The sequence below is a fragment of the Phocoena phocoena genome, chromosome 2 (assembly GCF_963924675.1).
Source record: "Phocoena phocoena chromosome 2, mPhoPho1.1, whole genome shotgun sequence".
Classification (NCBI taxonomy): Eukaryota; Metazoa; Chordata; class Mammalia; order Artiodactyla; family Phocoenidae; genus Phocoena; species Phocoena phocoena.
The window spans coordinates 130,500,229-130,510,898 of NC_089220.1; the positions used below are offsets into that span (position 1 = coordinate 130,500,229).

Below are 10,670 nucleotides of genomic sequence, written 5' to 3' on the forward strand. Positions count from 1 at the left end.
GTGTGAAATCAGGAACACAGCAGAAATTGAAGTCCTTGAGGTCTCCATTCAAACTTAGGAGGACCAAGATATCTGTCTCTTCTTCCCCATCTCTCCCTCAAAACTCAACCCTCTGGATTTCCTGAAATTCACCAAATAAATTTTTGAAAATCTAGTTTAGAAAGATTTGTACACATCAACAAATAGATGCTTAATTAAAAGCTAATATGAGCAGTTCAATTTGATAACAAAAAATGAAGAAAGTAGATATCTCAATTGAATAAGCAATTTTAGGCTTATTTGGATGTTCATTAGTGCCACCTAAGAGTGTGAACTAAATGGATGGAGTCTACCCCTCAACCTACTTTTGATGTATGGTATGGATGTACATAGGTGTTGTGTAATGACTTCTGGGCTGAGATGGGTTCCATACTGTTCAATGTCATGAAACATTACGGATCATAAAAAATTCTACCATCTCTACTTGAGATTAGGCATATTTGTAATATTGCATCTCAATTTGAAGATTTCAAACCTTTTAACTTAAGACTTCTTCCTAACTCCTGGCATGAAACCCTGATTTCTCAAGCAGGGTAGCCATCATTATAGTTTCAAGGAAGCTGAACACTAAGCATTTCAGGCCAATATGAGTGAATTTTAATTTCAAAATATATACAAAATATTCATGAATGCATCCTTAGCAGTCATTTTAGTTACAAGAGTCACTTCCTGTTAAACGTGTTTAGTATTTTAAGTGAAATTTGTTTTTCTGGGTTTTTTTTCAAATTCAGGAAATATGGATTTTATCTACAAAATAATAAAGTTTATTAAAAACCCTTTTTTGGTAAAGAAAAATATTAAGAATAAAAATCTCAAATAATATTTTTATAGAGACTAACAAAAAATAAAATGCAATAATAGATATAAAAAGCAAAATAGAGTGTTTGATGGATTATCCCATTCCTAACGTTTAGATCAAATACATTTTGTAACCACAATGTGTTCATATTATCATTTTAATGAACCACTTATTACTTGACAATCTTTGAATATCAAGAAATGCCTTGGGAAGGAAAATTTTATAAAAGGGTCTGAAAAAGTAAGCACTTTTCGAACACTGTTTAAAACGTTCTTTTTTTTTTTATTGTTCACTTTTGTAAAGCAATAAGAGAAAAGATATAGATACTTTTCTATTTTATTTTAAAAGTTTTGATTGCTTATTATGACACAAAAATTTACCAAAATATCTCTAATCTTTACCCTTATTTCAATTTCTAATATTTCACCTCTTTGAAGGTGACAAAAGTTAAACGTTTGGTCATTCATTTATTCATAGTGTGATAAAATGTAAACATATATATATATAATTATATGTAAATTTATATATAAACTTATAAATACAAAACAGAATCATGTCATATATTTTTATAATTTGTTTTTCAAAATTATAAATATATTAACTGTATATTATTTACAGTTTTAATTTTTGTTATTTTTAATTTATAAGTGAATGAGGACTTTCTTTTCACATTTTGTTACGATAACAGGTTGAAGAGTAAAAATTTCAATGAAATAATTTGGAGAATTCTTTGGAGGAAGTTTGATATTAAAGTGTCAATAAATAATTGTCTATGTTCGATGAATGATAGTCTCTTAATTGTGTTCTACATAGGTAAACAAAATTTGCCCAACCATTTGCCATCAAAGATTACGTGTTGGTGCTGTCTGATTCCACAACTGTCTATTTTGCTTTGGCCAAAACTATATAGAAAATATTGTATTGCCATGAAGAACGTCTAGAAGCAACTACTTAAGACTGTGCAAGACAAATTCTTGAGAAATCAATTTGTACAGAATTTGGAAAGAATCTGAGAGAAAGATGGGTTGCCTCAGTTATGTAGGCCACTTTTACCCCAAGCAGCGTTAATATATTTCTCAGGCTGCTGTCCAAATGATATGTGGCCTGTGATGTGGAAAAAATGCCTTGAAGGTAATGGTCCTTATTCAAGTGGAAGCTGAAGGCTCTTATTCCTTTCTCTAGATCCCCTTATTTCTTCTTCTCATCATATCCCAAGGATCATGAGCCTTCTCTAATTGCACTGTGATCCCGTGATCCACCACCATTTGCAAGTAGAATGAGCATCCTGGGACAGAACAAAGGATCATAACTTGTTGCTACTTTTTTCCTTCCAAAGTGGTAATGCCATTGTGTCTGTTGATGATTAATCAAAATTCTCCTCCTTTCCTTTTCTTTACAAATAGTCTCAAAGGACTACTTTGTGAAAAACTGAGACATGTGTTTGTTTTTTTTCTGGTAACCAGTGAGAAGATATAGGTCTTGGCAGAGATATAGAAGAAAACAAAACTCCTTGGCCCAAGGGGGAAAATAATGGAAGAGGAAAAGGGGGAAATGAGATGATTTAAAAGTAAATCTAAAGACAGAATAGGCTTGATTCCAAGTAAATAATCAGATTGACCTATAACACATCAGATGCCAAAGACATTCATGCTCTGTATGAAGTCTTTACATCAGAACCCCATGGAAAAAAAATTTACAAGAATGCCCTCCTTCCCCTCCACGTGGCACACACAGAAGTCTAGAAACCAATTTATGCCTTTGCTTCCTTCTCCTTTTCTCCCCACCTTACAAGTATGTATTTTAGCCCAGGAAGAAGTCAGAGCCAGTTATTGTATACAAATCATCTCCTGGCTGAAGTTTTTGGTGGCAGCCAAGAGAGGAGAAGGAAAAAAAAATTAGAAAAATTTCAATTTCAGAACCATTATTATTTTCATTAATCATAAGAGGCGCTGTCACCTCTGTCCTTATTCTTTAGAAGGAGATCTATTATACGGTCCATTTAGTCCAAGCCATATTACCTCATATGTTTTCCTGGCTGACCAAATAAGACTTAAGAGATAAAACAATTTACTGTTCATTATGATCCGTGTCACTGGAATCAATCTATTAACCTACATTAACTGGATATGTGACGATATTTCACATACATGCTTCCTCAGTATCAAGAAAAGGCAAGGAAATGGGGAGGGGGAAGCAAGAGTGAGGGAAAAGGAGAGGAAAGGAAATCAGAGCCCATAAAGTGCAGCAGACGTATAATTTTCCAAGCGAATACAACTTCATTTTCCAGTGCCCACTGCTGTGCCCTCCACATCTTCATGCAGCCCCTGACCTGTAAAGAAGTCTAACAAATTGGCTTCTATTGTGGAGCCAAAAGGTGCCATCAAAGAAGGGACGGTTTGCTGGTCCTAAAGTATGATGGGAAATCTCAGGCTTGAATAAAGAGCTGCTGCTTTATGAAGTTAACCCATTGAGGTTAAAAGCAAGCAGGAAGCCTCAGCCCATGGGGCAGTAACACCCAGAGGAGAGAATCTCTCCAGCTTTCTTATTTAAACACAGAGAAGGGAGAACCAGGTGAAACGAGAGCCACACAAAGTTAAAATAAAAAGCAGCAGCATCTCCCTATTATAAGCAATAAAAAATTCCCCTGCTGCGTCTCTGGGTAGCCCCTCTGTTTCATTCTCTCTCTATCTCTGTCTCTGTTTCTTTCTCTCTCTCCACAGTTGAGGGATCATAAACACCTCAAGGACAGGAAATGAATCAATGGGTGTTTTGGTTTTTTTTTTTTTTTTTCTTTTCTTTTCTTCATAGATATTTGCATTAATTATGACAATTTTCTGGCAGGTAGTAATATTTTTTTATTAAAAATTTTATTGGAGTATAGTTGATTTAAAATGTTGTGTTAGTTTCAGGTGTACAGCAAAGTTATTCAGTTATACATGCATTCAAAAATATGGAAGGGTTCATGAATTTGCGTATCATCCTTGCAAAGGGGCCATGCTAAGCTTTATTTTTTACATCTTCATTGGAGTATAATTGCTTTACAATAGTGTGTCAGTTTCTGCTTTATAACAAAGTGAATCAGTTATACATATACATATGTTCCCATATGTCTTCCCTCTTGCGTCTCCCTCCCTCCCACCCTCCCTATCCCACCCCTCTAGGTGGTCACAAAGCACCGAGCTGATCTCCCTGTGCTATGCGGCTGCTTCCCACTAGCTATCTATTTTACATTTGGTAGTGTTTATATGTCCATGTCACTCTCTCGATTTGTCACAGCTTACCCTTCCCCCTCCCCATATCCTCAAGTCCATTCTCTAGTAGGTCTGTGTCTTTATTCCTGTCTTACCCCTACGTTCTTCATGACATTTTTTTTCTTAAATTCCATATATATATGTTAGCATACAGTATTTGTCTTTTCTTTCTGACTTACTTCACTCTGTATGACAGGCTCTAGGTCTCATTACAAATAGCTCAATTTCATTTCTTTTTATGGCTGAGTAATATTCCATTGTATATATGTGCCACATCTTCTTTATCCATTCATCCGATGATGGACACTTAGGATGTTTCCATCTCTGGGCTATTGTAAATAGAGCTGCAGTGAACATTTTGGTACATGACTCTTTTTGACTTACGGTTTTCTCAGGGTATATGCCCAGTAGTGGGATTGCTGGGTCTTATGGTAGTTCTATCTGTAGTTTAAGGAACCTCCATACTGTTCTCCATAGTGGCTGTACCAATTCGCATTCCCACCAGCAGTGCCACCAGTGATCACTTCATTATTAAGTAGTGTATTGTTTAGCCTCCATGTCTTTGTATTTTTTACAGATCTTTTCCTGTAATTGATATCTAGTCTCATAGCATTGTGGTCGGAAAAGATACTTGATACAATTTCAATTTTCTTAAATTTACCAGGTCTTGATTTGTGACCTAAGATATGATCTATTCTGGAGAATGTTCCATGAGCACTTGAGAAAAATGTGTATTCTGTTGTTTTTGGATGGAATATCCTATAAATATCAATTAAGTCTATCTTGTTTAATGTATCATTTAAAGCTTGTGTTTCCTTATTTATTTTCATTTTGCATGATCTGTCCATTGGTGAAAGTGGGGTGTTAAAGTCCCCTTGCTATGAATGTGTTAGTGTCGATTTCCTCTTTTATGGCAGTTAGTATTTGCCTTATGTATTGAGGTGCTCCTGTGTTGGGTGCATAAATATTTACAATTGTTATATCTTCTTCTTGGATCAATCCCTTGATCATTATGTAGTGTCCTTCTTTGTCTCTTCTAATAGTCTTTATTTTAAAATCTATTTTGTCTGATATGAGAATTGCTACTCCAGCTTTCTTTTGGTTTCCATTTGCATGGAATATCTTTTTCCATCCCCTTACTTTCAGTCTGTATGTGTCTCTAGATCTGAAGTGCATCTCTTGTAGACAGCATATATATGGGTCTTGTTTTTGTATCCATTCAGCCAATCTGTGTCTTTTGGTGGTAGCATTTAGTCCATTTAAACTTAAGGTGATTATCGATATGTATGTTCCTATACCCATTTTCTTAATTTTATTGGGTTCGTTATTGTAGGTCTTTTCCTTCTCTTGTGTTTCTTGCCTAGAGAAGTTCCTTTAGCATTTGTTGTAAAGCTGGTTTGGTGGTGCTGAACTCTCTCAGCTTTTGCTTGTCTGTAAAGGTTTTAATTTCTCCATCAAATCTGAATGAGATCCTTGCTGGGTAGAGTAATCTTGGTTGCAGGTTTTTCTCCTTCATCACTTTAAATATGTCCTGCCAGTCCCTTCTGGCTTGCAGTTTCTGCTGAAAGATCAGATTTTAACCTTATGTGGATTCCCTTGTGTGTTATTTGTTGTTTTTCCCTTGCTGCTTTTAATATGTTTTCTTTGTATTTAATTTTTGACAGTTTGATTAATATGTGTCTTGGTGTATTTCTCATTGGATTTATCCTGTATGGGACTCTCTGTGCTTCCTGAACTTGATTAACTGTCTCCTTTCCCATATTAGGGAAGTTTTCAACTATAATCTCTTCAAATATTTTCTCAGTCCCTTTCTTCTTCTGGAACCCTTATGATTTGAGTGTTGGTGCATTTAATGTTGTCCCAGAGGTCTCTGAGACTGTCCTCATTCTTTTCACTCTTTTTTCTTTATTCTGCTCTGTAGTACTTATTTCCACTATTTTATCTTCCAGGTCACTTATCCATTCTTCTGCCTCAGTTATTCTGCTATTGATCACATCTAGAGTATTTTTAATTTCATGTATTGTATTGGTCATCATTGCTTGTTTCATCTTTAGTTCTTCTAGGTCCTTGTTAAATGTTTCTTGCATTTTGCCTATTCTATTTCCAAGATTTTGGATCATCTTTACTATCATTATTCTGATTTCTTTTTCAGGTAGACTGCCTATTTCCTCTTCATTTGTTAGGTCTGGTGGGTTTTTATCTTGCTCCTTCATCTGCAGTGTGTTTTTCTGTCTTCTCATTTTGCTTATCTTACTGTGTTTGGGGTCTCCTTTTTGCAGGATGCAGGATCATAGTTCCCGTTGTTTTTGGTGTCTGTCCCCAGTGGCTAAAGTTGGTTCAGTGGGTTGTGTAGGCTTCCTGGTGGAGGGGACTAGTGCCTGTGTTCTGGTGGATCAAGCTGGATCTTGTCTTTCTGGTGGGCAAGTCAACGTCTGGTGGTGTGCTTTGGGGTGTCTGTGGACTTATGATTTTAGGCAGCCTCTCTGCTAATGGGTGGGGTTGTGTTCCTGTCTTGCTAGTTGTTTGGCATAGGGTGTCCAGCAGTGTAGCTTGCTGGTCGTTGAGTGAAGCTGGGTGCTGCTGTTGAGATGGAGATCTCAGGGAGATTTTCACCATTTGATATTATGTGGAGCTGGGAGGTCTCTTGTTGACCAGTGTCCTGAAGTTGGCTCCCCCACCTCAGAGGAACAGCACTGACTCCTTGCTCCAGCATCAAGAGCCTTTCATCCACATGGCTCAGAATAAAAGGGAGAAAAATTAGAAAGAAAGAAAGAAGAAAGAAAGAAAGAAAGAAAGAAAGATGGGAGGGAGGGAGGGAGGAAGGAAAGAAAGAAAGAAAGAAGATAAAATAAAATAAAGTTACTAAAATAAAAAATAATTATTAAGAAAAAAAAATTTAAGAAAAAAAAAAAAAAAAGGACAGATAGAACCCTAGGACAAATGGTGGAAGCAAAGCTATATAGACAAAGTCTCACACAGAAGCATACACATACACACTCACAAAAAGAGGAAAAGGGGAAAAATTAATAAATCTTGCTCTCAGAGTCCACCTCCTCAGTTTGGGATGATTCGTTGTCTATTCATGTATTCCACAGATGAAGGGTACATCAAGTTGATTGTGGAGCTTTAATCCTTGCTTCTGAGGCTGCTGGGAAAGATTTCCCTTTTTTTTTGTTCTCACAGCTCCCGGGGCTCACCTTTGGATTTGGCCCCGCCTCTGCGTGTAGGTCACCGGAGGGCATCTGTTCTTCGCTCAGACAGGACAGGGTTAAAGGAGCAGCTGACTCGGGGGCTCTGGCTCACTCAGGCCGTGGGGAGGGAGAGGTACAGAGTGCGGGGCGAGCCTGAGGCGGCAGAGGCCAGCATGATGTTGCACCAGCCTGAGGCGCGCCGTGTGTTCTCCTGGGGAAGTTGTCCCTGGATCCCGTGACCCTGGCAGTGGCGGGCTGCACAGGCTCCCCGGAAGGGAAGTGTGGATAGTGACCTGTGCTCGCACACAGGCTTCTTGGTGGTGGCAGCAGCAGCCTTAGCGTCTCATGCCCGTCTCTGGGGTCCACGATTTTAGCCGCGGCTCGCATCCGTCTCTGGAGCTCCTTTAAGCAGCGCTCTTAATCCCCTCTCCTCGCGCACCAGGAAACAAAGAGGGAAGAAAAAGTCTCTTGCCCCTTCGGCAGGTCCAGACTTTTCCCTGGACTCCCTCCCGGGCAGCCGTGGTGCACTAACCCCCTGCAGGCTGTGTTCATGCCGCCAACCCCGGTCCTCTCCCTGCGCTCTGACCGAAACCCGAGCCTCAGCTCCCAGCCCCGCCTGCCCCGGCGGGTGAGCAGACAAGCCTCTCGAGCTGGTGAGTGCCGGCCGGCACCGATCCTCTGTGCGGGAATCTCCCCGCTTTGCCCCCCGCACCCTATTGCTGTGCTCTCCTCCGCAGCTCCAAAGCTTTCCCCTTCCACCACCTGCAGTCTCCGCCCGCGAAGGCGCTTCCTAGTGTGTGGAAATCTTTCCTCTTTCACAGCTCCCTCCCACTGGTGCAGGTCCTGTCCCTATCCTTTTGTCTCTGTTTATTCTTTTTTCTTTTGCCCTACCCAGGTACGTGGGTACTTTCTTGTCTTTTGGGAGGTCTGAGGTCTTCTGCCAGCATTCAGTAGGTGTTCTGTAGGAGTTGGTCCACGTGTAGATGTATTTCTGGTGTATCTGTGGGGAGGAAGATGATCTCCACGTCTTACTCTTCCGCCATCTTCCCCTCGTCCCCACTAAGAGGATTTCTTTCTGGGTTCTTTTGTCCTTAGCTCTTTCCAAATTCAGCTGGGAATTCATTTTGGTCTTTTGATATGGAAAATCTTATTAAATGTTTTAGAACCATGCATAGAAAGAGGCATAGAAATGCTTGTGTTCCCAAGAGCCACGGAGAGGGCACTGACCTTGAGGGATGAAAACCTTGATGCAGAACGCCGCAACGCGACGATGGAGTGACCAGAAGTGCTCGAATGGGTGGTCTTGATGCATCCCTGTACAGAAATATGGCTTTAGAGTAGGCAGTAGAGAAGTTAAGATAGGAGATCCTTAGAAAGTGCATCCAGCCTCCTATTTATCCTGTATTTGCAACTGCTTGTTAAAGGTTCATCTGGGCATTTGCTTGCATGGTGTAAATTTCCCTCTGAGACTCTAGAGCCCAGTCCTTAGCTACCCAGCCCATGGGCAGATTCCTCCATGCCCAGTGCACTAATCCAGATCATCCAAGTCACCAAGGAGTGACTGTGTGATCTTCACACAGTTGTAAACTCACAGCCAGCATAGGTGGTGCCCAATGTGGGTGAAATAAACACCTGTTTCCGTTGTGGGATGGACGGAAAAAAACTGCAGATTGTATTCATTCCCATTTCATGGGTGATTTTCCCACTAATTACCATGAGAAGGTGAGGGATAGAAGTACAGAACTCTGTTCCTCATTCAACCTTTTCAGTCCCAGGAAGAAGGAAAAACACCTGTTCAATCACTGCCTGTTCCGTAGCTCAGGGTACAATTGGGGGTGGGGCTGTAGTTGAGGGGATAGGAGTGGGATGCATTTCTTGGCAGCTGCAGCTGAGTCATTGCTTACTGATCTATCCTGTTCTCAAGAGCAGGAAGTGGAAGGCAGTTGGCCTTATTGGTAAACCATGTCATTTCTAACTAGGAAAATAGGATCACAGAGACATTACTCACACACATGAAGAATGCTGAAGAGCTGTGGAGTTACTTTGTGTGCTGGTGACATCATTATACTGCTCATGGGTTTTCATGGGTGTAACCCAGGCCAAGCCAGTGAAGTCATAATTCTTTTGGTTCATATCAACAGAACTGTTTTTATAAAGACCATGAGGCCATTCTTTTGCTTAAAGATACACATGCAGTCCCTTCCTCCTTTCTCCAAAAGTACCAAGAGAAAAAAAAGTAAACAAAGCTAATAGCAGAAGCATTTTTATAATCTCCATTTCTCCACAAAGTTGTTGAAATGAGAAAAGATAACATGAACTATATTTCAACACAAATGAAACTTCTCATTTTCAAACTTTTCAATGACTTTAAACATTTTATGTCAAAGTTTAGAATGTTTTTCTTCATTATCTTCATTTTCTCTCTCTCTCTCTCTTCATTCTCCCTGCACTGAAAGTAGGGGATACAACCTTGAGTCTCTGTACTTGCAATGCAAGAGAGAGAGAGAGAGAGAGAGCAAGAGAGAGCAGGCATTCTACAAGTGTTTATGGAACGCACGGGGATGTCAAGCCCTTCCAGAAATAAGTGAAGGGAGAAGTGGTTACCATTTTGTCTCCCGACAAGAACTCCTCATCAGGGTTTGACTTGACTTTGATAACCATCTTCATTTGGGTTTTGTCTGGAGCTTTGCTTGACTCATCTTCCTTCCTTCTAGAACCTTTCCCTCTGAGTCAGTATGTATTAAGACTAAAGCTTATGGGAAGGGGAAGACTGAAGCATTTGAGTCCACTTCAGATGTTGTGTCCATAAGATGAGAGTCCATAGTCATGAGAGTATTTTAAATAATTTTGTCCTTTCATTTTATGGGCTTGTTATACTTAGAAAAAACAAACTCAGAAAAATAGATTAAAATAAATACACTCATTCAACACATATTTATTGAGTGCCTAGATTATGACATGTTCCAGGCATGAGAGATATAGTAGTGAACAAGGCAAAGTCCCTGCCTTCCCAGAGTTTTTCTTTAGGGGGGTAAGGAGACAATAACAAAGAGATAAGTGCACAGTAAGCCAGATGGTGATGAGAGAGCTATAGAGGAAAATAAAGCAAGGGAAGGAGGATATAGAGTACAGCTAGGTATATAGGAGCAAAGGAGGGGTGCAACTTACATTGATTTCCTTTACTAATATCTATTGCTGTACAATGGAACATCATAAAACTATTGGCTAAAAAAATGGGTTATTTCTCATGATTCTGTAACTTGACTGGCCTCAGCTAGGCAGTTCTCAATTGTGATCTTCACACAGTTGTATTCATTTGGCAACCAGAATTGGAATCATCCAAAGCATTGGATGAGCTCCATGTTGTTCAAGATACCTTCTTCACTCTTT

The 10,670-nt window shown here is 39.6% G+C and overlaps 1 pseudogene; it reads right to left on the reverse strand.

The window, feature by feature from the left end:
• Positions 1 to 3,782: 3,782 nt before the first annotated feature.
• Positions 3,783 to 3,881, reverse strand: LOC136119520 (U6 spliceosomal RNA; annotated as a pseudogene).
• Between the last annotated feature and the right edge of the window lie 6,789 nt (positions 3,882 to 10,670).